Source organism: Seriola dumerili, unplaced genomic scaffold, assembly GCF_002260705.1.
Source record: "Seriola dumerili isolate Sdu_G_001 unplaced genomic scaffold, Sdu_1.0 BDQW01000003.1, whole genome shotgun sequence".
Taxonomy (NCBI): domain Eukaryota; kingdom Metazoa; phylum Chordata; class Actinopteri; order Carangiformes; family Carangidae; genus Seriola; species Seriola dumerili.
The window spans coordinates 15,685,229-15,706,853 of record NW_019174258.1 but is presented as its reverse complement, the minus strand read 5'-3'; the positions used below and the strand labels follow the sequence as shown (position 1 = coordinate 15,706,853).

Here is a 21,625-nt window from a genome sequence, read left to right as displayed (position 1 = left end):
TAATTAGAGTGGGATACAATGGCTTCAGGTAACCATTAATTAGTCCAATAGTGTGTAAAACTGTTCAATGGTTTTTGTCAATAAGTTGATAAAGTCTCCCATTAATGTGCTACATGTTAAAAAAACAACAAAAAAACTAAGGTTATTACAGACAAATTACAATTACAAATGATTTCTTTATTCTGAAAGATCTGTAAACATTGGTAGTAAAATATTCTTATGTATTAATATATCCTTTATTTTCCTCTTCATAATTTTCCATTTGTCAGATCAGATATCAGTTATTATCTCTAATCAAAAATACTGTATATGCTGGTTTATGTGCATGTAAAGACACTTAACCAGTATCCTTCAGTGTTCTGCTGATGCAGGCTCCAGTTGAAGGGCCTCAGGGGGTATGCTGTACAACACGCACTGCACAGTCCACTGCTGACAACTAGTGAGTGAGTGAGTGAGTGTTTACTGCAGACCTGCTGGAGCTTTACAAACCTACTGTTCCTCAAATTGCAGGAGGCTAAAAGTGTGAACACTGGGACAGCTGTTTTGGAGCCGCTGGCAGGATCTCAGCCGTGGTCAAGAAGGCAGGGTTTGTGTTGTTGCCTTTCAGTGAAGGGAGCATCAGAACGGCTGCAGCGCCCAGAAAGTCTAATTTGAGAGGAAGGCTCTGGAATGCGGCCACAAGCCTGATCCCCGGGGGAAAGGCCGTACGGGGAATGAGACAGGACGTGCCTGAGAGCTATGGAAAATGATACCTGAAGCTGAATACGATCACAGGAACTGCCAGAGCAACTCTTTGCTTTTCCATGGCTTTAACCTGTGCTCCTCTGTACCTTAGAGAGGGCAGCCTGCCAATCAAAACACACTGTAAGCTTGTCATTAATGGAAGTCTTGAGCCAAGCGGTGCCTTCAGAGGTGAAGGGTCTGAAAACCAGGCCACTGCATGTGCAACAACTTATTAAAAATTCATGTAGTTTTCCTTCAAACAGAAAACAATACCTGCACTTTAATCTGACGATAGTTATGTAGAGACATTTTAACACTGCTGGTTTCATCTGTCTGTAAAGCTAATGGCTTTTTGTCTTTTTCATTAATGCTCCTCCTGGCTTCATTCAGGTGTAATAGCACATTGACACAAAGAGCTGCATATATTTGACACCTGATGTGCAAGCGGAGCAGAGAGAAAGAGAAACACAGGGGTGAGTTATAAATGTTGTGATTGCAGCTGCATCGCTGATGGATTTAAAAAAAAAAAATTGCCATTGAAGCCTTAATTAATAAGCATTGTGAGTGAGGTGGGGACGCGCACCCCCACCTCTCATGGTGAATCCACTGATACATTTTCACATCAATTTCATTAGCTAACATTATTAGACAGCGAGTCCTGCTGCTGCCTGTTTTATCATATCCCACAGTGCACGGGCATCGATTGACAGGATAATAGGTTGGGACTTCAATTTCTTTTTGCTCACACGCTGTGTGTAAAGTGCTCTTCTGGATATAAAAATATTCATCCCTGCAGTTGTCATGAATAAAATCACTGAAAATATTTACTGTGGTTCTGCGAGAAAAAAAAAAAATACTGAAAATCTCAAGAACTTCAGTGTTGAAGGGTTACAGGATGGTACACATGCACATTTGTCTCTCTGTCCATGTTTATCCTGCTGCTGCTGCTGCTGCACCCTTTACCTTAATCTAATTGCATTTAATTCAGTTGCTGCCACTTCCCTGTATTTATTTCCTTTATGGGACAAATGTTTATCAGTTTGAGTGGTTTCCCTTCCATTCCCTCAGTGTTTTTCCAGGTAGCTCAGTTGATAGTGATGCTGGGGGAGAGCTGTGTGCCGGCTCAGACTGTATCCAGCAGGTTAACACCGGTGGTCATCAGCTGACAGCCAATCGCTCAGGATGTTTATGTCTCTCTCCTGCGGCTTCACCATCATTAGCCCGCTTCCTAATTATATGACCTCCACTTTTGTGGTCACCGTTGCAACTTACGACTCATTAGTACGATTTCTTCACAGTCATTAACCTCACAACATCAACTAAAATGGTTCTCAGACAAGGGGAAGACAAAGGTAAGTCACAAGTTACTGCTGGAAGCTGAAGCCTCGTGTGCTTCATTTCAAACTCGGCTGTTATGGAGATAACTCTGGGAAGATGATAAGCAGAGTGGCTGCTTACGCAACTTATTTTAAATAAACTGTGTTAACACTTTATATTAGGCTTGGCTTGTGAAGCCTTGTACATTGAAACTTCAGATACTATGTATGTTTTAAGTTTGGTAATAACCCTATTACATAACCCATAACTTCAACCGAGTCAATACAAACACAATAATCAAAGCAAAGCAAGAGAAACAGTGTTATCAAACCAGTAACACATTCAATGACAAAGGACAAAGTTATCTGAAGTGAAGGGAGATGCCAAACCTATGAACATAGCCTGAGCCCACGCTGTGACTACACTGGGGAAATGATACCATTATCCTGCAGGGCGTCACAACCTAAACAATCACACTGCTACACACCACAAGCAAATGCCTTGAAATTGATTCTCTGCAGAGAATCACTCTTCAGTCTGGCAAAACTCAAGACAAGAGATCCTGAAAAACCAACACCAGAGACCAGCTTCATTTACTAATTAATACATATTAATACACAGGGAAGGTGATCTGTGACTGGGTGTGTGCTTCCTCCAACTGCAAATTTCAACTGGGAAAGTTTTTTCTTTTCTTTCTCACAACACCCTGTCTTTCTCAAAAACAGAGGGTGTCGTGAGTTGTACCATAAATAACTTAAATCAAATTTGAAACAAAAGGCCGAAGGAGTGAAGCTCTGAAGACTTCATAACTCAGACGTCTCCAAATGTCATAAAGTTGTCATTATAGTGACAGAGTCACGTCCCAGTGAATTCACTCACTCACTTATTATACAACACGGTTGTATAATGTCTTTGTTGGCTCTGGGGAACATTTGTCAAGTCTGACAAAATAACCCCTGATGATGTCATAGTGATGTCATCAGGGTTATATCAGCTTGGACTTTAGGGATATAAATTAACAACAGAAAGCTCATGACATTTGAAAGGCAAGGACATTTACTGGACAGAGTCGCCTGATGAAAAGAGTTGCATTATGGGAAAAACAGTGATTAAAGAATAAAAGTAAAGATATCTCAGCCTCTGCTGCTTTAATCTTGTTAATTTGTCTCCTGAGTCCTCTAACTTTATGAAAGTTCAGCACTAAATTGCTGAAATACAAAATTTATGGTTAAACATTTACTGAGTCTATGTATATTCTCATTGTGTTTCTTTGTCTGCAAAAAAAAAAAAGAAAAGAATGTCAAAAGTCAACAGTTATCCATCACTACAACAGACCATGTTCATGTGTTTGTGTTTGGATGTAAAATATATGCGATGCTGGGAGGCTTGTTGCAGCAACGACAGCAAGAGTAGGCAGAGGAAGTGAAGCCTGAGGCTCAGTCAGAGCAGTAGGTGAGACAGCATGGCTGCCACTCTGGCTGGGTTTAATCTGCAGGACAATAGGCAGTGCCTGCCTCCGAGAGGGCCATGCAAATCTAATTGGAGACAGCATTATACTGCTGTAATTGGACCTTCTGTAAACGAGGGCGCTCTGTCCAAACTAATTTCTCAACTCAGGGAAAAGCTTCTTACACATAAGACAGCTCAACAATAGGTCTGGTATTGATCTGTGTGATGGGATGTGGTTGTACCAACAACAGCGTCATGACACCAGATGACTTCATCAATATTAGCCATCTAACCTGCTGACTGCTGGTGAGTGACTGCACAGGCCACAGACAGCTGCTGATTTAGACCAGTGGTCAGTAACTGGTGCCAACAGTTACTCACAGAATCACTTCCTCTTTAGCGATTTTGCCGACAAAATAAGAACATGGGAAAGTTCGTTTTTTTTTTCTTTTTGCAGCAATGCTTTATTCCAAGCAATTGTGAGCTCTAATTCTGAAAAGTTCGGACAAGAATTTCCAAAGGTTCTGTTGTTGACAGACCTCTGAAATAGTGGACATGCGATGTGTGATATGTATAATATGTGAGTGTGGGCCACAGCACCACATGTGAACAGTAAATTCCAGTTGCATTTTATCAATCAATTTCTTTAATTAGCCTTTGATTATTTCCTGGCTGCCATCTAATGGATTAGAAAAAAATTGGCCCGAGGCCAAACGTACTTGCCGACCCCTGATTTAGACTGTCGAGCTGAGATCTACACCGGGCCGAGCGTGTTTCATCAGAGGTCTAATTCAGATCTGACTGATTCCCATCAACTCCCATCATTATTTTTAGTGACACTTTGACAAACTGTTCATGTTAAAGTTGAACTGACGCCAGTCATTGCAAACTGAATGTTGAAACACGTCCTGGCGATCCAGTCACTGTTCTGTGGTATGGAAGAGCTCGCAAGAGCAAACAACTAATTGTGTGGCCTGGTCAGCCACCCCTCCTGACTGCAAACCTGTTGGTCATCCCGTAGGCCTGTGTGTCTCCTCCGACTCCGTCGACAGGGTTAAACATCACCCTCATCACCCACAATGCTAGATTAGTATCGCAAAGTACTGTCTACCCGGGGCCAGAGCTTCTGACATGGGGTGCTGGCATCACACAGGGAGAAACAGGGAACCGAGGCACACTCCACCACCAGCTTTAGCAACACTATAATCCATGTCAGCACCAATAATCACAAAAAAGACCTACCCAAGATGCTCTCTGGCTCCCCTTTTGTGTGTCTGCTTCCTTCTCCTATACATATGAATGATGTGCTTGGGTTTGTCTCTTGTATGTTTAAGTGGTCTGTTGTCTTTCCAGGTCTTCATGGTGGACATGAGGTTGCGTGGCTGTTTGGCAGCCCCTGGAAGTTGCTAAACCTCCTCCTAGATCATATTGTTCAGTAATGTTTATAGTCTTTAATGTTGCCATTAAAGACATCATCTCCTGCATGTCTGTCCATCCTGGAGGAATGATGCCTCCTCACTTCCTCTTCCCGAGGTTTCCTCCATGTTTGTTTTTCTCTTCTTACCGTTTTTTTTTTTTTTTTTTTTGGGGGGGGGGGGGTTATTCCTTATCCAATATGAGGGTCTAAGGATGGAGGCTGTCGTGTGCTGTACAGATTATAAAGCCCCTTTAGACACATTGGTAATTTGTGATATCAGGCTATAAAGATAAAATTTGACTTGACCTTGTGCTAAAACAAACCAAGGGGCTGCGTTGGTGGAGAGTGGGTGGGGATGTGTTGTTTCATGTGCTGGTGAGACACAGAGTTATGATCCTGAAACTGCACATCTGCACATTGATTGGCCAACGCAGCGCCGTTATATCGTGTTGCAGCACTTCTCCCATTCATGTGAATGAGCAGGGCTGCGTTATTACACGCACAGCTAATCTCTGAGTGAGCACGGCTGACGAGGTGTCCAGTGGGCGACGTGAGGAAGTTAAAGGTTCACCTTTGTGTAAATGTGTTCTGACATGTATGAGCATCAACCACTCATGGTTTTGATTGTGACACACATGTTCTTCTTTTCTCAAGAATTACAAACAAAATGAAGATGATTGAATGATTTTTTTTCCATTGTGGTCCTCTAGTTAAAGATGACTTAAGTGTTAACAATGTGAAAATTTACAAGTGCTGATAAACTATAAATCTTTGTAATTTAGGAGTGTTTGAGATTTCCATGGGAGAGAAATAAATGAGTGAGAATAAAGAGTCATGGTTTGTACATTCCTGCTGATTCTCTGTAAAGCCTCATGTAAAAGCTGTTGTTCTGAAACTATGCGGCTTTAGCACAAACCAATAACAGACTTTATTTACTTTATAACTGTTCCAGCTGTTATTTCATGTTCTGTTTGTGTTCAACTACAAAATGTAATGTATGTTTCTGTCTAAATTATTCCCAGTAACATTCAGTGACACAAACAATAGCAAACAATAGATTCTGTGGGTCTGGGCTTACAGAAGTATCTGTGAGATGTGCAGAAAGCTTTAGCTGTTCAAGAATTCAGTTCAAACCATAGACAAACACTCAGGGTCAGGTTAGTTTGAACAGGATTGAAAACTATAATGCCCATTAAACATATAAAACCAATGGCAAGAGGAGAGATTCAGTAGAGATGAGTCTGTGTCAGCACACAAAGTGAAGATATACTGGGTACTGGACTACAAACTGCTAAAACTGACTTTCTACTAACAACATTATCTCCCCTTTTTCTGCATAGAGAAATATGAATTTTGTGCAAACACTATTTTCTAACTTTCCTAATTTGTAACTTGCATTATGCCAATTTGGTGGCGCTGTATTGTAATCAGCACGGTGCACCTGGAAAGGAATGCCAAAACTGCAGAAGAAGAAAAGAGACTTTCCTTAAGGATATTAGTAATGATTCATATTGTTAATGAGATGCAAGTAAATCTGTCAGGTCTGACAGTTGTTCACAACCAGTGATGCAGAGGATCAGAGTCAGAGCAAGATAGGACGAGGAGTCAAGTTGAGGGTGTTCAGCTGCTAAGTCATTAGGTAAGTGCTAAAGCAAAGCCGAAGTTTACTGATTCGTCTACCTGATGTTAAACGACCTCTTGACCTGGAATAATTAAAGTTTGTGTATTTCAGATATTATTAAAGACAATAAACACAGAAAAAAACATGTCACAATGACAAAAAAAATAAATAAATCAAAAACCGTCATTTGTTGAGGTTTGTTGTACAGCAGAAAGAAACATTTTTTTCATTCTAGTTTGATCTGTTGATTATTTTTTTGAGTCATTTAATTTAGTCTTTAAATGTCATGATGTTGTGTCAAATGCACAGGCTGACATTATTATTATCCTTTTGTAAATTCATCACGATTCACTAGAACTCCTCGTGTGTGTACATGATCAGGATGGCACCACCTCTGCCTCATGATGGGCAGGAAATACCCTGTTTTGTCAGTTGGACACATATAATAAAAAACGATACTAAATGATAAAACAAAATAAACACACTGACAGATGCTTATCTTTTCAAACCACTTTCCCAGAACACAGCAGCAGTGTGAGCAGCCTGTGTATTGTGCAGAAATGCCCACAGGGATGTGATGCAAGCACTAACATGTTCCTGTCAGTTCACTGCAGCACGACCAGCGGTGTCGACTTATGCAAATCACAATCACAAAATTATGCAACTCTGTTGCTCTATACTGTGAACTGCATCCATCTACCCATCCATTCCTGTGCTGCTTTTTCTATTCAAGGTTTCTGCTGCTGCTGGTGACCACTGTCGGCCTGCTGACCAGCAGCCTCATGAAACAGAAAAGAATTATATCTTAATGCAAAGTAGCTTAAGATCAAAGAGGGAAACATTCATCATTTCATGTCAGATTATAAAATCTGTGACAGTTGAGTTTACTGTTGATTTCCTTTACTCCACAGTCATGTTGGATTACTGCTAGTTTTGATGATTCAACACACTGGCAGAGATCCCCAGCTCAGAGACCAGCTGTAGAAATCCAGACCAGGACACTGAGTAACTCTCTCCCCTCCTCCAGCAACTCCACTGTTTCCACAACACCAAACCTCTGGGCCTGTGTTTATCAAGCTGCTAAAGTTTAGCACAGAAAGTCAAGGATTATGACTTTTAGCAAAAACTCCAGCTTTCACACTAACAAAGGACTTTTAAGTCTGAAATTGTTGTAACATAATTAAAATAATTTTTTTTGAATTCCTTTATAAATGTATTACATCGCCATCTTAAGGAGGTATCATCCAAAAATTTTGTACATTGAGACATTTACACCATAAAAGGCTATTTGCTGTGTCAGTTAATGTGACTGCCCTGATTTCAGATGTATGAGGACTGACGGGGACTTTACCAGATACTGAGTCAGCACAGAGACTTTTATAGAGACTCAGCGTCTTTTTCAAAATGTTAAAGCATAAGACTGACAGACCCCAACCAGCAATAAATATAACCTATTGAAAAGTATTATGTGTGTATCCAAAGCCTCATACATCGTATTCCTCTGTGCCGCAGACATTACTGTCCAAAAACTGTCAAAACACAAACAGGCCATACACGTATCTTCATTACCTCAACAAACGCTTTCTTTCCTCCTGTTCGGTTAATGTTTATTAAAACTACAGTGATCACCTGTTTAGGTTAGGGAATTTGTGATAAATCCGGTCAGACTTTATGTACTGTCCATCACAATAAGAAGATAACCTTGATAAGTGCTATTATCACTGGACATGAGCTCTTATTACTCCAGCAGTGATAAAGGGGAAATATGAACTGTGGTTTGTGTGTCCACTGAGAGGCGGACAGAACTGGGTGACAGGGAGCAGAAAAGGCCCTTTGTTCCCCACAGCCGGTCCCTGAGTCCAGATGTCTTCTTCAGCTCAGGCTCCCAGGGAGGGACGGGGGGATATGCATCATAACTTATTGAGGTTACATAACTCAATCACAGAATAGAGTTAAGGCCACAAGAAAAGAAATGTTTTCTTAGGATTCCCACAGTTCTTGGAAAATATTAAAACAACTAGAATTCTGACAATAAAATCTGAACTCTATTAAAACTGTGAGGTAAAATCTTAGATTGAGAAATTATATTTTTCTCAGATTCTTAATTTCTCCCAGACTTGACTTCAGGTCAGAGAAAACTGCCTCAATTAACCAAGAGAGATCTGGCTTTTCAGCACCTCCCCAGTTCAACGAAAGTGAATGTAATTCTGTTTGTGGTGCTCACAGCATTAAACACATTACATCTGAAAAACTAAGAGGCAACAAATCTTTTACTACTTTTTCACACTTTAAAATAAAAACAGTTTCTCATGACATCTGTTGAAAGACATTCTTAATTTGTGAAAAAAGACACTTCATCTGAGTTTATAATGAGCCACCGGTCATTAATTACAACTGGAGCTTAAACTGCTGCAGTTGAAGATTCACTCTCAGATAACACATACTTTTTATATTATATATAAATATATATATGAATGATGGACATCATGTGACTAATAACTGTTGGTTCAGAAAGCGCTTCATTCAGTTTGGTAGTTTTGAAAGTTTTCCAGCAAAGCTCTGTGATCTCATTTGATGGACTTTAGTAGGACAAGAGGAAACATGGTGATATACAGCGATGTCATACTTTTCCACTGCGGTGTGTTTGTGGCAGGATGAACTCAGTATCCTTCAACTCTGCACCAAATCTCATACAATCCAACACACTGTTCTGTTCTCTGCCACCAGGTGTGGTGATGTTGATCATGCAACTGTTGTCGTCGACGTGTTCATGCCGAGTTTCCCTCACAGTCTGGATTATAGAATAATGATTTACAGCAACTGTGAGGTGATTCTGAGATAAAGTCCTCAAGTGCAGGACGTAAAGGATCTTATAGAGAAATGAAATGTTTTAACAATTCCAAATTAACTTCTTATAAACTGCGTATATAAGAAATGTAATATCATTATAAATAATATGTCTAATGTGAGGGTCGCAGCAATGGGCCATTAGTGAAACAATGGGTTGTTTCGCTATGATGGGTCAGACACTGATGCCTCCTGCTCCACATAAACCAGTTAAAATCTACAAAAAGGGTGCTCACTGTATTTGTCACAACAATGTTTTTGTCAAGACTGAAGTCCCACACTGACACATCCATCAACTCTCGTTTTATAATCATGAAGTCCTCTGGCAAAATAAACACTAAGTTAAAAAAAAAAGGTTAATGACAACAGCTGTTGTGCATCCTGAGCTGGTATCAGAGGGAAACTGGATGTGCGCTGTGAGAGTGAAGAAGGTTTCAGATCTGGATAACCTCCCCCCAGAACCTAACGTTTCCTAGACAAAGACCCCTGGGTGTGAACGCTCGTCTCTTCTTCTCTGTCGTGCGGCGGCAGTTTTTCATCATGAATAAACATATATATGTATGTCACATATATTTCCCTGACTTTTACATCAGATTGTACAACAGTGAGGGCTGGACAGGGTTGTTCAGAAGAATGTAATAATCTATCAAAATGATAAGTTGGTCTGCAGCGACAGCTTCGTTCTCCTGAACTGAGATTATTCCCTCCCTCCTTCTCTGGGTCTCGTGTGTGTGTGTGTGTGTGTGTGTGTGTGTGTGTGTGTGTGTGTGTGTGTGTGTGTTTGTCTGTATGTCTCTTACATACAAAAACCAGTTCTGCTTGTGTTAAGACAGTCAGTTAGTGCATAAGTGGATAATTGCATGCACAGAACCTAAAGTAACCAACTGCTAGACATACAACACACAACCACAGAAGCATTGTCAGAAAAATTAAACAGTGTTTACTTTTTGTATGTATTTTAATGGCTTTAATGTCTGGTTTGTATTTCTTGCCAAACTGCTGATTGTTTCACAGCGGCTGCAGTAACTAGAGGAAAACCATCTCTGCCTCTCCTCCACTACTTTCATATTAAAAGCAAGCTGTGAAACCTGAATGCCACATTATACTGTAAAACACGCTACAGCAACAGCACAAATATGTTGTAACCGCGGTAAAGATTCATCATTATCATGTTCTGTCACTGTACACGAGACATAATCATAAATATAATTTAATATATTTCCACCTGGTACGAAAAAACAATGTAATAAAAGTAACCAGCTAATTTAATGAATATCATTCTTCATTCACCTCACATAGTAACTCATATGAAATGTCATAAATATACCAACAAATCAGTTACAATGCCTGAGCTCAAAGTGACACTGGGACTAAACTAAACCAAAAAGTATTTCACTGTAACATTTTGCACAGTAACATCTACATTTAATGCAGCACTTCTGAACAAAAGTACAACTGCTTAAATAGTAACACACAGGCTTCTACGACTTTTATTTCACATATAAGGCAATGACTAAACTAGCGAGCTGTTGTAGCACTTCAACCCCGGGCATACGTTTTGCGAACCGCAAGATCTGACTGTACTCATTTTGTTTGTAGCTACAAATTTGGAACAAATAGAAATAAAAGCCCCCAAAGCTTCATGAAGCTTCATCCGCCCATCAATACAAAAACATCCTCCCACCTGGGGGGACTCATGGGACCCTGGTTCCTCATCAGATGACAGCCTTTGGAGGACATGGCCTCAAAGTAAAGTCTCTATCTTCCACTCTTTAAAGACATAGTGAAATGAAAAATCCCAGTGTCCCGGTGTTTATTGTTCATTTATGTCTTGTTATTTGAATATTTTTATAAAAAGCCTCCTCTTTTGTCTTCCTTTAAAATATAAAATAAATATGGTTTGATTAGCAGTGAACTGCAATATCATAATAGGAGGTGAATGTAAATACTTGAATAATTTTACAGTTAAATGTGATTGAGGTCTATTTTATTCATTTAACTCACATTCTCCTCCCCTGTGCTCTAAAAGGCGGGAGAGACCTCTCTGGGTGGTAGTGAACAGTCCTACAGCTCTGTCTCCTGTCTGTATCTTTCAGCTCTATATCTGGTGCTGTATTCATGAAACCATTGCCACTTTTTCATAATTCACAGCTGCAGGATCTGATCTAAATCCCTCTCATAACTCAACCCTGCCCACATATTCAGCTTCACTTGGAAATCTACCACCTGTCTCACAGTGACTGCAACAAAGTCATCTGTCTAAATTAAATTTTGTGAATTAAAAACTCACTAGAGCCAAAGTGGGACGTCGTCAGTGGACAGGCAGGGTATCAGTGGAGGCTGATATCATATCCAATGTAATTAGAGTGGTTCAAATAGGCATAAAGATTTAGAGAGAAAGCCTATAGAAAGCTTATCTCTGAAGTCCCAGTTAATGATGTTGTTATTATAGCTAACATCAACTGTGTATGTGCAGAATATCACCTGAACCTTTTCACGTTACAGTGTGAAAACAAAGCATAAAAACAGCCTTAATAAATGAACACCTGATCTCAGGAGTAGCTCCGACACGGGGCCACAGAACAGAAGAAAATCTAAAGAGTCTAAAAACTAAACAGTCATTTGGAGATAGGATGACATAAATCCCACATTAACTGAACCTTATCTCAACAGACTAATGGAGCCAGTTTGCTTCCTCAGAAGTTCCTGTCAGATTGTTGAATAATTTTCGACACCTTCCCCGCTACTTTCTGAAACCGACAATCCAACACTAACACCCACCTCACATCGTGATTGGTCAGCTGTGTGAGGATGAGGAAGGAGCCATGGTTTGAACTTCTCTCTTGTTTCATATTTAACATAATTGTTTCTGTCACTTTTCATGTGTAAAATCAATTGAAACCCCATATTTAAACAACACCGTCTCTCCCATCTCTCTATGACGGTCAGTGTTTCTCTTAGATCAGGTATGAACACTTGATTTCTAACATGTTTGGACAACACATCACTCAAATCCTTTCTTTTCTAGTATAACCCTGTCCTACAGAAGGCATCCAGCCAAGCACGTGGCATAGGCAAATCAATAGTGTCACATACCAAAAGGAGCTGAAACACAGGATAAAACGATTCCTTCATGCCAGTTTATATCGATTGGAACTTGACTTTCTGAAAAAGTAGCAGTCCTATGAAAAATACAGTCACCAGCACTAAGAGCACAGAGCGATGCTGAGTGTGTGTGGTGTATACGCAGTGAACATTATCAGGTCTACTCAAAGTGCAGTCATGTGTACAGATCGCAGGAGATGAGTGTAGCTGCTTGGTGAAACTATCCTGTACATACACACAGAGATGACGGTAAAACCGCAATGACCTTACACAAGGCAAAAGCAGAACTACACACTTGCAACTGAGGAAGCACCATGACTAAAAGGTGACTGCAAAAAGGTCTCGATCACATAGCACACTGAAACCGTGGGTCCCCACCTCACACACTCTCACACACACACACACACACACACACACACACACACACACACACACACACACACACACACACACACACACCTGTTTACATTAGTCACATAAATAATTGTAGGAGTGACAACAGGAAACTTTGTGAAACTTTTGTTGTAAACTGTGATGGGTGTTTATAACAGACTTTTTGGACAATGATTTCAACATCCACCATAGTTTTTTTTTTCTGAATAAGTTTATCTAACCTGCAGGATTGTCTCCAATCTGTCTGATGGCCTGACTGCTTCCATTTTTTCACCTGTCTAAATTACTTTTAGTGAAGTCTCAGTATTCCCAGATCTCAGATATTGACTACAGATGACTACAGAGTCACTACTGTCGACAGAAATGATGGACAAAACAACAAAATTGAGATCCAGAATCAAAAGAAAGAAAAAACCCTGCCGATGCTGATGTGTGATCAATCAAATGACAGAATGTGGAGTCTAGAGAATTACTGCTGCTGAGTTACTACGATATAGTGGATGTTCAGTTCAGTTATCTTGCTACTACACGGTAACAGAAGTTATGCTGGAAACTGGCAAAACATTTTATTTATGAAGCCAAAATGCTGAGACTCCACCATAGTAAAAGATCTGAAGAGAATGCTGCTATTTTTTGTGACATATTTGAACATATTTTTTATTTCTATTTGTGCATGCTAAATTGCTGTACTATAATATTTTTAGTATTTGATATTTTCATTTCTTTTGTACTGTCACTTTGCTGCTGTTACACTGCAAATTTTCCTACTGTGGGACTGATAAAGGACTATTTTATCTTATCTTACACCTGAGACTGCTCTCACTCTGATCAACACAAACACCAAGAATCAAACACAAACTCAAACACACTTTCATCTTGTATTCAAGTAAATGTGTCAAAAATATCCTTAACACATAAAGGTGAGTCCCCAAAGGAGGGGTCACTGGCTTTGACCCCTCCAAGCCCACACTGAAACTCTTACCCTGTACAAACACTTCAATGACAAGCAAAAAGAGAACAAACTGGTTTTTTGACAGCGAGAGGATGGATAACCGGTCTTTAGGTCAGTGGCAGAGTAATGAGCAGGAATCTTGAGGACTCAGGCCTATGAAGCGCAAATCAGTGTAGTGTGACAGAGGGGCAGCAGGCCAACGGGATGAGCATGTCCTCCACCGTACTCTGGCACCACTATAGAGGGATGCCACATCTTCCTCTCTCTCAATCCCTCCTTCCTCTAAAAATACCAGTCTACTACCATGAGAGGCCAGAATCATCCCATTCCCTCCTGTCAGCTTCTGACACACCTCCAGTGTAGTTCATGATACTTTTAGAGAGGATTATCTCTCCTTCTGTGGCTGATTTTATATACGAGTCAAACAGAATCCCAGCTTAATTACACGTAATGTAAATCTGAAATGAGCAAAAATTCAATATGATTACATGCAAAGCAACACAACAGTCTGGTTCCTCACTAGGATAACCTGGAATACCAAACTTTGATCAGGTGTGATGTGGACAAGGCCTTCCTCTCTCCTCATCCATGGCAGTTGCCCGTCACTTTAAGTAGAAGGCCACAGCTGACAGCTGCATCATTAATGTCTGTCTGCCTGCAGAGAGGCTGACCATGGGCGGATCCACAGCATGAGCTGCTTTCTGACATCAAAGGAAAGGGCTAAATTAAAACCTTCCATAAAAGCGAAGGGAAAAACGACCCAATATTGGTCAAATGTTTCTCTTTTTTTTTTATTGTTGAAGGTAATTATAGCCATGCGGTGGGCAGCAGCATACTTGTGGAGCCCTGGTGGTCCGTGGAGCTAGCATTAAGTGAGCGCCGCCCAAGGAAGCTGGAGAAAGAACAGGAACTGGGATGTGGGTGTAGAAAAGCTTGGTGACAAGTGTTTCTACTCACACATCAATGACAGAAAGTGAAGATGTTTATGTAAACTATAATCTGCACCTCAGTCCCTGCCCTAAACAATTCCTCCAAACACAAACCTCCTCGGTGAGGGAGTTCACGGAAACTGTACTTGCTAGCTATGATTAAGGCATGGTTCAGTTCAGGAAACTAAAACTACTTGATGAAAGCTAGGGGAGGATCGTGGTCATGGTTACAAAGAAACCAACACTGACTGCTGGTAGTAAACGGGAACTGAATTAGTGTGAGCGGTTTGTGCTTTTCCATCAAGCTACTTCCTCTTCAATCATTATTCACACAGCTATCAGAGGTGTCCTGTCAGGGAAATGCACACGGAGGCCACGTGAGTGTCTGGATAAACAGTCAGTGCTGTTGTTTTTCTGACAAAGACAGACTCATTTTGTCCAACCATCCCAATGCAATCACTACAGAGCTGTTCACATTAAAATACAAAACCAGTCGGTGAATTTCAAACTCCAAACTTATGTGCTTAGGTGTTTATGTGTTCTCCCACATGTGTAATGAATTCTTGCTTTGACAGACCAACACAGAATCTCATCTCATTTGTAGTGATCAACTGAGATGGTGGAAGTTCTCATTAAATAGCTGAGCCTTTAATCCGTGTGTTACAGCTCCTCTGTCTTTTACCCATGAAAGTTTATGAGGCTTTATTTAAAAAAAAAAAAAAGAATTAGAGAGGGAAGAGGAGAAAGTGAACTATTATTTTTATGACATTTGTGGAGGCGGTTATTAAGTCATTTAATCATCAACACTGGTCAAGCCAGGCACCTACTCTCTATGTGTGCATATTCATTCCCAGGGTGGTGTATTGGAGTGCATTATATTCTATTGTCTTGCCTAAATATATATAAATGTTAGGAACACTTATTTTAATAAGCAACGTGGTAATGTACAGCCTGCTCTCTGGGACAAACCATAAACATTTTATGTCTTCAGTCATTTTTCTGGTCATTTAGTGTATGTGCTACATGTTGGTGTTGCCTATGCATTATAAAAGCTGGTACACTATATACAAGAATATGATGTACTATATAGTTTTCTGATACCGAGAACTGATAAAAGGCATCTATCAAAAGACGCGCGGGACTAAACTGACAATTTCAAATTAGCAAAGATCCAAAAAAGTAAACTAAAATGAATTACTGTTCATTAGTGTCCTTCAACCTGCAAATCAAGCAAAATGTCATTTGAAGGCTTGAAGTTTTAGTTGAGTCATGCTTCCAGTGTGAATGTAATACACACTCAAATCCTCTCCTACAGTGAGATGAGTGAGTTTCACATTTCCGCTGTGTTTGGAGTAAACAAAGAAAAACTGGTTTGCTAATAAGTGAGCATGATACAGAAAACCTTGAATAGACAAGAGACAACAGATCTGCCCACGGACGCTCTCACTTCATCAGCAGAAAGTCCCAGGAACAAGCTGCACACTGCTCCGCACAGTGCAGTGCAACAAATAAAATCCTGCAGATTATATTTGTATATCAATCAGTCTTTTAACCAAATATTTATAAGACCTCCTGGTTTCTATAAGAAAAATTCAACTCTGTCGTATTTAATGTAAAATATTTATCTCACTGTTCCTAATGATGTTCAACACTGTCACTGATATGATCACACATTCACAGCTGTGGTTAAACTGAGGGTGAGCGACATGTATTTCTCCACACAAAGCTATTACTATGCCCCATGCTTCATATGAGCGGCACAGAGGTATTGGTGCGTAATGACGAGGAGAGAGGTCCTGGTAAAACTGCAGAGCGGTGAGGTGTTGCAGGCTCTCAAGGTCCAGGAGTGTTTGAGGAGTTCAGCTGTGGCTCTTCAACATGCATACAGTGATCAGTCCCTCCCCCCAACCCTGTGGCCTGCCCAGGAGGGGATGGCGGGAGTGGGGGACTAATTACAACCCTGTCTCTGTTTGATCCCACTGACAGCATGGCCGCCTGACCCCCAGGTAAACGGGGCAACAGCTGTACACTGATGGTTATGGGTCATGGTCCAGATGTCACCACTGACACATGCAGCAGCAGCAGCTATCTTGGATCACTTCAGTTTCCCCGCAGCAGCCATGTGACAACCACCATGCAGAAATGTCAAGTCCTGGCTTGTGAACTCAAAGGACAATAAGATGTCTCCTTAATGACTCCACATGCACAAAGACAGACGTCCTGACAGCGGCAGTGTGAGGAAACACAGAGGAGGCCCAGGGTAAGGACCAGCTTATGGTCTCTCTGAGCTAGTCCTTAAGACTTGCTGTCTAACCATGTCAGGAATCAGATTTGTGTGAGACTACAATTCCTGGAGTGGTGGTTCATGGTGTAAAGTGAGTGTAAATGTCGGATCGTCAGTCCGTCATGCAGTTTGGAGGGAATATAATCCCTCTGAACACTGTTACATCAGAGCACAGGTGAAGGGCAGCAGGTTGCCTGGCAGCACTTATGTATGGTTGTGGGGGGATGGGGTGGATGGTACTACCACTAACTGGATTTACAGAGCTTTGTACTATCTTGATAGTGCCAACTAAAGAGCCCTTTCACACCCACACGCACGCACGCACGCACACACACACACACACACACACGCAGTGCAGGTGCAATGGTACAGAACATTTGGTGCATGACTTGTTTTGGTCTGGTACACCCAAATGGGTTGGCTTATTAGTTTGTTAGCCTTGTTAGCTTGATACAATCTAATTACAGTCTATGTTTTGGCAAGTGGCCAAGATAAAGTCAAAAGTACCTGGTCCACTGACCACACATCATCTGTATGAGAGGCCAGAGCTGGAGGAGCATCTCCTTTCATTCAAATCCCCCTGTTTAGATGAACTAGGGATTTGTAGTAAATTTATTTAAGTCTTGTTATGTCATTGTATCTAACGACAAAGACGTGGTGGACAGTCCCGTCTGTAGGGCACTCAGTGTTGCACTCAGTCGTTTACATGAAAAGTGAAAGAAACAGTTGTGTCAAGTTTGAGAGAAAAATTCAAAACCCTGGCTCCTCTCTCACCTCTGCACAGCTGGTCAGTCGTGGCAGAAGAGGGTGTGAATGTTGGACCATCAGGTTTGGAAAGTTACAGAGAAGGTTTGACACAGTCCCCCTGTCTTAAAAGCAAAAAGCTGTGAGGGAGGGGGTTTCCGAATAGCTTGCTAGCTAGCTAGCTAACTAGCTGGCTGGTGGATGTTACAGCAGACTGGGGATAACAACAGAGTTAAAAATTAAAACCACAACTGCAGAATTGCAGATGTGCAGAGCCAGACACTGAATACAAAAATCAACAATATAAATATCAAAAATAGTACTGAATAAAAAAAACCCAAAAAACACAGCATTGTCATTCATTTAAATGGAGTCTGTCAGTCGCTGCAGCAGATTGATTAGTACGTTGCACAAACATCCATTGCGTAATTATGTGATATGAAATTTTTTGGGGGGGGAAACTCAACATTCATTTGTGAAAAAAACAACAGTGAATATTCAAAACAAAACAAAAAATAGATAAATTGACAAATAAATAAATAACAAAATAAAATATGGGAAAGGTTTTTATTTTCTGCAGTAAACAGTAAAACATATAGTTTCTCTCAACTGGATCAGTAAACAAGGTGGATGTATGTGAAATCAAAACAGCAGGTCTATACGGTTCCTATGAGACCATGTCACAGGATCACTGGTTCCTCTGCCTAATAAGCTTCATCCATATCCTCATTCAAAGTAGCCACAGTATGTTCAGATTCACAGCCACAACAGAGCACAGTAAACAAGCACGGTCGGTTCACTGACTGTAATGAGGTCTCACACTTTCTAATGAAATATTGTTGTTGGAGGAAGCTTGTGCAGTGCCAGGGAGTGCATTAGCCAGGGCTCAAGAGAAAGAAGCCTCTTATTGTTCTCAGAGGAAACATTCAACAGCCACAGTAAATAAATAGCAAAGCCTACTGTACACATTTTCATTAGTCTGGCTGTTGATCAGCTCAATATGTGCAAACACACGTCCTGTCTCTTATCTTTTACACTTCCTCCTCTCAACTCTTATTCTGTTACTGAGCTGAGCTAAATGACTGAAATCAAGCTGGCTTACATGATGTGTAGTGCCAGTGTTTGCCCAAATGGCTGGTAATGACTGTTCCGAAAGAAAAAAGAGAAAAGCAGAAAAGCTCAACGGGCGACAACCAATCATGTGCGTTTTGATTGTATTGTGTTATTTCCTCCTCATGTAGAAAGTTCTTGAAACAAAATGAATGTAAAGTTGATCATTACAGTCAATGACACTCCTCTACGACAGAACTGAAACCTGAAATTACTGATTTTTTTGGCCACTTGGGGCCAACAGAAACAAACTGTGAGTGCTACATTTACATCTACATTTGCAATCAGTTGCTTGTTTACACATCCAACAACATTATTATTCATTTGGAATTTGTTTCTGTCCACTTGATGAATGTGAGTCCAATATTCACTCTCTTTCGGCTCAATTCAAACTAAGTGCATCATGGAAATGTACCTTAATCGACAGTCAGCAGTAAGAGGACACAGTTTGATTTATCAGCTGCTTGAGTCTGAAGCACAAATTAAGCCTTGAAAATCCACAATGTGCAACATCAAGATATCCAACCACTGACCATTCCTGAGCAGATCCCTATCAGCAACTGTTAACTATTAAAGACGTAAGACCCATTCCCTTTCTGCACACCTCAGTGCATTGTAGATTTTATTTGATTTTGAATGAATAGAAGTGCCATTTTTTCCCAGCAATCAGCACTCAATGACCAATAATGACAAAGTGATATAATGTTTTTAGAAATATCTGCAAATGTATTAAAAATCAAAAACTGAAATCTCATTTACAAAATGACTTAGAGCCTTTGCTATGGCACTCATAACAGTTGTCAGGTGCATCATCTTTGCTTTAGTTATCCTTGAGATGTACTTGACATAGTTTAGAAGGACATGCCCAGGTATATAAGATCCCACAATTCACATTATGGCTTATTGAGTGTAGATTGATGGGCAAAAATTCCAGTTTTATCCATTTAAAAAGAGTGAAGAGGTACACATATTTTCTGAAGCCACTGCACTTATATTGAAGTGAGAGACAATAAGAATACATAAATAAAAAATCAAAACATCCAGAAAAGTGGAATTTCCTGTATATTACATAAAAAACACATTTTATTCAGTGGGGCATTTACAAATGAATTGTTTACTGAATTTAACAAGACAAAAAGACCAGTATTCTAAACCTTTATCTATCAAAGGTGCAAAACACACGTCCTGTCTGGTTGATGTCATTAGATTTATTTTAAAAAGACACAACAAGAAACACTGTGTGAGTTAAAGAAGAGTTGTTAAGTTTGCTTTTAGGATCCTGCACCCCAGTGATTAGCCTCCCACTGAATAACGTACTGCATTCCTCCTGCTCTGCCTCCACTCTGCTGCTGTGTACCGCTAACAGCTAACAGGGTGAAGCGCAGCAACCTTGGCCATTCAGACATGGTAGAACTCAAGCATAATGTCACACAAATGGTTTAGGTCTGCTTCCATTTGGCGCTGCAAGTCAGTATCATATGACTTTCTGCTTGGTTCTCGCAGCTAGAATGATGAATGGCAGCAATGCATCAGTGTGAAATGGCTCTCAGGAAGAGACACACGAGAGGAGACTCAATATGTGATCAGCCACTGAAACAGACTGGCCTGAGGTGACGTGTGGCATGCCAGGCTAGTTCTCAGCAGCTGTGTGTGTCAGTGTGTGTGTGTGCATGTGTGCGTGTGTGTGTGTGCGCATTCAGCAGGTATCCATTTAACTTGTTCATTCAAAAAATTACAAATTACAGCAATTAGTCTTTAAAAGTCAAACCCTTTGATATTAGGCATGAATTCCATCAAGCCTCTGCCACACACAAGCAGAGAGAGACAGAGAAAGAGGGACAGAGAGAGAGAGTGGGGGCAGAGGGAGAAGGAGTTGGAGGACCTATAATGCGTGTCTGTTTTTCACTTGTGGTTTCAGAAACAAATGATAACCCTCAGCCAATAGATAGAGGTAATAATGCAATAAAGAAACAGCCCTGCTGCAGGAGAAAGGAGGGCACTGGCAGCTAATGAAAGGGGAGTTTTAGTCTCTGCTTTAAAGAACCAGCTGCACAAGGTTTTATTTGGAGTCCCAGCCACAGTGGCATATTCTAACATCCCTCAAAATGGATTAGCAGTTGTGTCTCTAAAGATAGTAGTCATGTCTGTGCTCCTTTTCCTTCTGAGGCAACAGCAATTCTCAAAAAAAAAAAATGCTTTAGAAGTGGTAGGTTAAGATTTGTCAGTTGATTTGTTGCCACTCTCCTTAGAAAAGAGGCCACTTCTCCCATGACAATCATAGTCATCTCTAGGTCTCATTAAAAGTGTCTCAGTATGGAATAGATTAGTCGGAGAATATCGTGTCTTGCCTGAGGACACACTGACTCCTCAAATCATGCACAAAGAAAGTGACGCCTCACACTGAATTCACCTTCACACACAATTTCCGATCGAGTCAACACATACACAGCAAAATAACTGGCACTGTATCATCCACCACAGATGAGGAGACTAAATCCTCTCAGAACGGCGTTGGACTCGGGATCCATGTAGAGTGAAGCAGAGAAAGTTGCACACGCTGCATTTCATCACATCAATCACTGCTGGAGGAGGATCACTTGACTTGACGCATATGACTTGGCGAAGAGAGTTGATTCCACAGCAAAAAAAGTATTTGTCTTTGAAACTTGGACCTGATCCTGAATGATTTGAGACTTGATTTGAATTTCCCCAAATATTAAAAACAGCTCTAGAG

The 21,625-nt window shown here is 40.6% G+C and overlaps 1 protein-coding gene across 1 annotated transcript in view; it reads right to left on the bottom strand.

Moving 5' to 3' along the window:
- chsy1 (chondroitin sulfate synthase 1) overlaps positions 1-21,625 on the bottom strand; it is a 67,179-nt gene that overhangs the window by 2,570 nt on the left and 42,984 nt on the right. The gene's annotated exons all lie outside the window — the stretch shown is intronic.